We start from the raw sequence: 9,129 nt of genomic DNA, 5'->3' as shown, positions 1-9,129 counted from the left end.
CACCACGGGAACAGCTCTGCCTGGATTACCCCATGTTATTCCGAGGCGGGTACTACCAGGAGATCCACTGTACAAGACAAGGAAATGGGCTTACCATCAGTGAAGTTACATATCCTCAAGTAAGCAAGGAAATACAAATTTGAACCCTGGTCTGTTGAATTCCAGAGACATAAAAGAAAGTATTTAACTCCTCTCTACCTCTATTTTAGATCTCCCCGGGGTAAGTAAGAAAGAGACTTGGTCCCCCCTCCCCCCTGCCCCACCCCTCCAGTGTGATGGGATTGAGGACACAGAGTCAACCCTATAGACAGGATTTGACATTAATCCCACCCCGCGTGGCTTTACCCAGGACCTGAGAAAAAGAAACTCTAGCTCTTCCAAACGCACTTCTGAATCTTCCGAATGGGACTCACTGTTTTGTTGCCAGTCAGCCTCTCTCATCTTCCTGCTGCCTTGCCTTTGGTGAAAGGAAGGCCCCAATTAAGCCATTGCTGAGCCCATTACCTTGCCTGTTTGTGTGCCAGAAGAGTTATTATCTGCATTTGGGGAACTCTCCAGAAGAGTAGAGACTTCCTTTTTGAGATCTCTTCAATTTGCAGGCAAATACCTGATGGCTTTTAAAATTTCTTTTACAATCTATCCTTAAGAGGCAGCTCAGTGTGGTGTTAAAAACACCAATTTGAGAACAAGGATGCCCGTGTTTGAACCCTGGTTTACAGTCTGACTTTGAGCAGGTTACTGACAATACTACCTATCTCATGGCCTGGTTTTAGGATTAAATGAGTAAAGGTACCTAATGTGCATAAAATTGTGCATGACATTTATTATATATGGTTTACAATTTATTATATATGATTTGCCAAAAACTGGGTGGGGGTGGGAGCATGAGTGCCCCAGGGTGGCCAGGAGGAGGAAGAAACCACCCTCAAAAGACCACTCTAAAGTATCTGGGTATGGATCAAAAGGAGCTGATCAGAGAGAGACTAATTTTCTGAGTTAAGTTCAGGCTCAGCATAATAGAGAAGCCAATCAAATGTAAACACACGCAGAGAAGTTACCCTGGGAGGGAAGCGAAAAGGAAATCTTGACAGGTAGTGGAAAGAACAGCTTCTTCTTGCGTGGGAGCAAACTCTTTGCACGTTCATGCAGATGACTGGGCTTAACCACAGACCAAATCGCCCGCGGAACTTCGTAAATCGCAGCTTCAATCTGTGCGCTCCTGTGGCCTCAGTGCTGCCACCTACAGGGCCTTCGAGGCAATGAGCGCCGTCGTTGGCTCCCAATCCTCAGGAGCTCCTCCCTCTTTGCAGGTTTTAAATGCCTCTGCCCTAGGTACAATGGTTCTGAAACACGTTTCGAAACGTTATTTCTAAAAGGGGGTTAGTGCGGAATAAACCATGGCAGAACTCCATACACAGAAATGTAGAAATGTCTCTTTAAGCCTGCGCCATATGCCAGGCACTGAGTTAGTGGCTTGGGACATGCTATTGCCTTTTATCCACATAAAAGATAGCATCAGCATTATTATCCCCATTTCAAAGTAGTTTAGGGAATCTAATACACAATTGTTCTGAACCTGTGCCACTCACATTCCAGAGTCCATATATATCATATAACACAGTATCCAATAGATTCTTTTTATACCTTCCTCAAGCGTAAAAGCATATACAATTGAGTTGACCAAAGAGGATCAACAGTCACGAAGAGCTCCTGTTTGCACATGACAAATGCTGCTTACTTTGAGCTATTGTTTTGAAAATCTGGGCTCCTCAAATAAAGATGCTATGGCAGAAATGTTCACATATGCAAAAGTGAGCTAGGTCTTTATTACCAGGGTCCAAATCTTTGCCCATTTGTGAATTAAACTATGTCTATTCATTCAAGCCAACCTGAATGAATTAATATTGTAGATAAACTACAGAACAAAGTGCCCCATCTTGTTTTTACCAAGGAAAACCCTATCAATTAATCGACATTTGAGCACACTTATGCTTTATTTATACTACAAAGCTCATGTTTAAATTGACCATCCAGTGGTACTAACAGTGCTTCTCAAAATTTAATGGACACACTGTTCAAATAGGGACCTTGTTGAAAGGCAGATTCTGATTCAGTGACTCTGGGATGGGGTCTGAGTTTCTGTATTTCTTTCTTTTTTTTTTTAATATTTTATTTATTTATTTGACAGAGAGAGGTCACAAGTAGGCAGAGAGGCAGGCAGAGAGAGAGGGAGAAACAGGCTCCCCACCAAGCAGAGAGCCCGATGCGGGGCTCGATCCAGGACCCTGAGATCATGACCTGAGTGGAAGGCAGAGGCTTAAACCACTGAGCCACCCAGGCGCCCCTGAGTTTCTGTATTTCTAACAAGCTCTCGGATAATACGGATGCTGCTGGTTCAGCAACCACATTTTGAGTTTCAAGGAATTTGAAGATCTTGATGTTCCTTTGAATCATGAAAATAAAAATTTAATTTATAGCATATTAATTATATTTTATTGTTTCCTAATGCTTTGAGAATCAGTATACTACATTTTCCATCTAAAATATTTTATCAACTAGAACATTGAATGTACTAGCATATTCTATTCCTTCACCCAGGCTGGCTTGTAAAGTGTTCACTGCTACATACACCTCAAGAAATTTTGCCTTCAGTCAAAGAGTAGTTTAGCATCATGAAATTATTTTCCAAACTCTAGGGGAGAGTAATGATGATACTAACCTAAGAAAAATTTGTTAAAATTATACTTACCACTTTTTCAGGTTCTTCAAACTGACTCTTCTGCCATCTAGGGAGTTCACGACATGGAAGAGTAGAGCAGTAGACCCAGTGCCTTATAATGAAGAAGCCCGTTTTCACATCACTCTGATCTGGGAGTTCATTTATGTTTATGCTTATCAGAGTGTCCGGATGTTGAGTGGCAAAAAGTAACACATTCACACATGATACAGCGCCAAGACCTATTATGATGCCCAAAGGACAAGCTATTTATAGCAATAAAGAATAAAGTGACCCATAAATAGACTGCCATTTACTTGTTTGTTTTGTCTGGGGTCCATTTAATGGCATCTGTTAGTGCTATGATAGCTAATGCCCAGCAATTATTTCCATCCTGAACCTCACTGAGGAAGAAAAATGCAGTGGAATAGATCCTCTGTTTGGAATTGATTTTTTTCCCCCACATCAATTAAAATATTCAGTAAAGGTGTTGGGTTCTCCCCTACTTCCTCCTGTTTACACAAATAAAATATATACATTTAAATAGCTAAATATAAATGTCTGCTTATATGTTCTCTATATCTTAGAGAATATAATGTCTCAAATTAGGGTAGTGGAAATTATGGCAACTTTAACAAGAAGAAAATGAAATTATGGTTATTTCAATGAGAACAGAGCACATGTTATGCATATAGTGGTTTCTCAATAAATGCGGATTGACTGCCTTGAACAGCCTTAAGATGGATTGCTAGGTGTACAGAGACTGACATGGATTGTGAAGGTAAGGGTAGACTCCAGAGTGGGGAAATAGGCTCCTGGTGTCTCTCCAGCAAGACCAGTCTCTTTTCTCCTCTGCACATCTTCCTCTAATGCCCCGCATTATCTACCTTTAGCTTTTGTGCTTTCGGTTCAGGTATCAATTATAGCAGGTGCTATAGTACTTAGATATTGGTGTATTAACTTTGCAATTATTATTGTAAATAATATTTATGTTGGCTATTCAGGGCCAACTATGTGGCAGACATCAACCAGAGAGCAAAAGGTACTTTCCCCCCAGCTCAGGTTTGAAAAATCCAGAAGAACTAGGGTCATGTTTTCAGTGCTGGGCCAATGAGTGTGGTCAGAGGGAGGAGTCATTATAATTGGCCCAGCTTGGGCCACATGATCTCCCTGTTTATAAGAAGTGTGTGGGGATGGTAGCAGTGGGGAGGGTGTAGTAATGATTGGCAGGCCTCAGTAAAAGCATATATTTTGAAGAATAATTCCCAAAGAAGGTCCTTGCCCTTCTGGAAAAAATTTCATGTCTCCTACAGCTTTGGGCAAGTTACTTAATTTACTTGAACCTCAGTTGAAGAGTTTGTATAATGAAGTAGAATTAGATGCTTTCTCAGGGTCCTTTTATATCCCAAATCTCTAGTTTTCAGTTACTTTTTAAAATGTAGCACTTTATAAAATGATTTCACATCCAATCCTGACGAGCAAGCAGGGGTGATGCTATTTCACCCTCTTATTAGATGGAGATACTGAGCCTTACGAAGTTAATTAATTAGTCTCAAATCATTAGAATGTCAAGTGGCAGAACTAGGACTAGATATTAAGTCATTGGATTAGTTTCAAAGAATTCCCTTTGAATGCTTCCCGCATTAGTGAAATTAGTTTTCTTCATTCCTTAATGACAACTAACTAATCTCCTGGGTAGCAAACTACTATATAAATTAAGCTCTAGTTAATGGGATAGTTTTGATGGATTAAAACTTGGGCACTGGAGTTTCTTATTTTGCTGCCTTCTGAGAGATGCTGAGATTGTTCATTAATGTGATTATTGTCTTTTCTAATGGAAGGTACTGGAGAGTATGGCTTGGGGAAGGAAAAGCTACAGTGAATTCAAGTTGAAAGAGGATGCTTTTAGGAAGAGAGTGAGGGGGAAACTGGGAGGAACTGATTGTCACCTTGCAGCTCACAGGCACTTGATATTATGCCTTGAAGCTGATGGTGGTCAAGTAAGTCACCATTATTTGTTTTAAGATTTCCTTGAATAAATATTTACACCACACAATCAATGAAGTCTAGAAAGTCAATGGGCTGTGTTTTATTTTAACAAGCTTTAAATTAATTGTATGTCCTCTGTATCTACAAACATCTATGAAGATAACTCAGTAAAGCTTAGAGCTCTTGATGACTTGCAAGTAACATCAGCCTGGCATATAAAATTTCTAAGACCAGGGCGCCTGGGTGGCTCAGCGGGTTAAGCCCTTGCCTTCGGATCAGGTCATGATCTCAGGGTCCTGGGATTGAGCTCCCCATCTAGCCCTCTGCTCAGCAGGGAGCCTGCTTCCCCCATTCTCTCTGCCCAGGCTCTCTGCCTACTTGTGATCTCTCTCTCTCTCTCTGTCAAATAAATAAATAAAATCTTTAAAAAAAAAATTTCTAAGACCAAAGAGGAAAATAATCCTTGGTTAAGAATGCATAAAAATATCATTCGGAAGCCTTAATGCACATGCCTTTGTTCTGTCAATTAATGAATTTCTCCTCAAGGAAAGAAATATGAATGATAAAAAGATGTTCATGCAAGCATCTGTTAAAGTAGTCAAAAACTGGAAGCAAGTTAGAAGATTAATTAAGAGAATGATGGCACCTTCATAAAATAGAATATTATATAATTATTTAAAATGATGCAGCCAAAAAATAATTAGTGACAAAAACATTCATAATAACTTCATTAATAAGAACATGGACTCCAGAGTCAGCCAACTTGGATCACAATTCTAGCTCAACCAGCCCCATGTTGTATGACCTTGAACAATTTACTTAATCTTTTGTGCTTAATATCACACAAAAATAAAATGGGGCTAATGATAGTACCTGTCTCATAAGCTTGTTGGGTGAATTGAATGAAGTAATATGTAAACTGCTTAGCACAAAGCCAAGTCACTTTAATAAGCCGGTCACTTTTTTTTTTTTTTAAGGTTTTATTTATTATTTGAGAGAGAGAGAATAAGAGAGAGAGAGCACGAGAGAGCAGAGAAACAGAGGGAGGAACAGACTCCCTGCCAAGTTGGGAGCCTGATGCAGGACTTAGTCCTGGCACTCCAGGATCATGACCTGAGCAGAAGGCAGTTGCTTAACCCGCTGAGCCACCCAGGTGCTCCAATAAGCCAGTCACTTTAATAAAACAACAGTACAACAGGGATGCCTGGGTGACTCAGTGGGTTAAGCACTTGCTTTCAGCTCAGGTCACGATCCCGGGATTCTGGGATCAAGCCCCATGTCCTATTCCCTGCTTGGCAGGGAGTCTGCTTGTCCTTTCTCTCTGCCCCTGCACCCTGCTTGTGTTTGTCCTTTCTCTCTCTCAAATAAATAAAATCTTAAAAAAAAAACAACCACCACAAAAACAAAACAAAAGCAATACAGCATTTTCTTTCTTTGATAATCTGTATTTCCTACTTTGGGGGCCAATTATTATGATAATTCAGAAATGAAGAAGAAAATATAAAAGTTATTTTAAAAATTATCTTAATTATTTAAGATAATTTTTATTATCTTTTAATTATTTAAGATAATTAAAAATTATCTTAAATATTTTAATTGTGGTAAAGTAGACATAACATAAAGTTTACTGTCTTAACCATTTTTAATTGTACAGTTTGGTAATTGTTATGTATCCTCACTTCATTGTGTAACTAATTTCTAAAACTCTTTCCCTCTCCCAAAACTAAATCTCTACCCCTTAAACAACCCCCATTCCTCCCTCTCCTCAGCCCCTGGCAGTTACCACCCTATACTTTCTGTCTCTATAAATTTGACTATTCTGGGTGGTTCTTATAAGTGGAACTGCGCAGTACTTGTTTTTTGTGATTGACTTAGGTCACTTAGCATAATGTCCTTGGGGTTCATCCAGGTTGTAGCGTGTGTCAGAGTTTCCTTCCTTTTCAAGGCTGAATAATATTCTATTTTGTGTATCTAGTACATTTCGTTTATCCATTCATCTGTTGATGAACACGTTTTACCTTTTGGCTATTGTGAATAATGATGCTATGAGTACAAATGTTTAAAAGTTGCTTTTTAAAAGAAAGAATAAGTTACCCTGAATTTCCTAAAACTCACTAGACATAAGTAAACTGGCACTATGGCAGGTTGAAATCCGGGATCTGTTCTTTGCCTCTGTAAGTGCTTCAGTCTTTAAATATCAGATTAATTAATACATTTAGCTTTTTATTGGGCACTTATTCTTTGTCTTTAGTTGTAAATTTTTCGGAGAAAAACAATTGGAGAATAACAAGGAAAAATAAAACTAACAAGGACCAGAAAAATGTGATATTTTCTGTGATATTTTCCACTCATGTTCAGGAAAGTCAGAAGTGGCGAGTCCAGGGCTCATTTTGCATTTCATATCCTAGTTTAATCTTCTTTCTTGCTCTTCCATGTCCTTAAAGCTGTTTTTGTTTTCCTGAAAGCTCTTTTCACGGAAAAGAGTGGTTGCCAGAGTTCCAGCAGCATCATTTATGCTTAGATTCCAGCCATCAGGAAGAAGGAAGGGAAAAAGGAAGAGTGTCCCCTTGGGTTGCTACCTGTCAGAGAGGCTGAAGAAAGGTGTTTATTGCTGATAAGCCGTCCATGCACTGCACAAATGAGGGGTTCCTTATTAAGGAAGAGTAGATGCTGGGGGACAGCCAGGGGTCCCTGCCTGTCTCATTCATGTTACTAGCCTCCTGGTGGTATACACTGTTAAGTAGGTGGTGCTGAACAGTTCTTCTCTGAGTCTATAGATAATGCAGAAATAGTTCTGAGGCAGTGGTGATTTTCTCTGTTCTGTTGAAGTTTACTCCAAATGAGACTGATTTAAAGTCTTGCAGGAGAGCTCATAAGACCTTGAACAAAATGAGCAAGGCATTAGCTTACTATCCTGGTGCCTGAGGTTTGCATGGCGATTCCTTCAACTGTATCCCCCACTCCAGATGGACAGATAGGGCTGCAGCTTTGGTGCCAGTGAGGCTGGTGACGGGGTGAAGCTGGTTTGGGGAGTGACTTCTCAGAGAGAATGTGGAGAAGAAGACCCTCTCTCAAAGATTATTCTCTGTTAAGTATGCAACCCTGATGCCTACTTACTGATGGAGTCAAATTTATATCTGATTTTTATAATCTCCAATATCAAAATGATTTATTAGATATTGAAGGAAATTAAAAAACATCTTTGAAAAATAGCTCTTTTGCTTTAATTACAAAACTGGAGAATGTATGACCCTCTAATGTGGGTGTTTTGGGTCATATATATTTAAATGAAGTACTATGTGAGACAGGCACACCTTCCCTCATTTCTCATGGTGTACCATCATCCTTGTGGGCAGGGTTGGGGTGAGGTCAGAGGTGGATGAGAGCCAGGGAAGGAGTGAAGGGGACTTTATATACTACAATATTATTTCAAAAATTAAAAAACAACAACAGTGATTTTGTTATTTGAATGCAACTGTGTCTAAAGTTGCCTCAGTTCTATAATCTTTACCAAAATACCCTGCTTTAGAAATGGATAAACTCTGGTGACTACAGTCATAAGAAAAGAACCTTGAGGTTACAAATAATGGAGAGAATGATTAATTGAGAAAAGGATTAGGTTAATGACTTAGCAATTCATTTTTAATAATGATCATTTAGATAAAATAGGCCAATATCACTGAAATGGTGCTTTTGTCATTGTCCCCACTCTCTCCACCCCCACGATAAAGTAATTTCAGAGCCTCTGACTTTTTGGAACGACAGTAGAGTCCTCTGGCAGAATCTGGAGGACTTCTCCCAGCAGTCATGGTCAGGCACCCTTTTTCTGAAGGACCAGAAAATAAACAAACCAGTAGCAAAGCCCAAAAGAGAGTGCAGTTCTTTAACATTGAGTCTAGTGATCTAAAAGCACTATTCTTTAACTATCACTATTCTTTAGTGATCTAAAAGCACTATTCATTGTACAACCTAGGTGACCTGGGTCATGGTCTGTTTTTTTCCCGTCTTAGAATTTGTGTCGTTGGTGCCAGTTCAGTTCAGCTGGTATTTGAGTACTTAATGTGTCAGTTCTGTAATTTTAATTTTTAATTGTAACACATTATAGGAATTCCTATAATTCCTATGACTTAAGAAGGTAGGATATTTGTAACAGGAAGCCCCATGTCCGAGAATGAGAGGGACTCTGTGTAAATGGGCAGGAAGTTGGTTTATATGATCTCTAAGTGCTTAAAAAAAAACAAGCAGCATAAGTTCATCCCAAGAAGAATCCTATAGCCATGCTGCAGAGGCTGAGAGACTGGTTCATGTGTATTAGACGCCGCATCATCCGAACCCTTTCTAACAGGTGCAGGTGGAAACGGCGCTCTCCCACAGAATCACTAATAATGCTGCCTGTGCTGACTGCCGAATATGCCTGCAGGAAT

The sequence above is a fragment of the Meles meles genome, chromosome 10 (assembly GCF_922984935.1).
Source record: "Meles meles chromosome 10, mMelMel3.1 paternal haplotype, whole genome shotgun sequence".
Lineage (NCBI taxonomy): Eukaryota > Metazoa > Chordata > Mammalia > Carnivora > Mustelidae > Meles > Meles meles.
Note: the sequence above shows the minus strand (reverse complement) of the source record.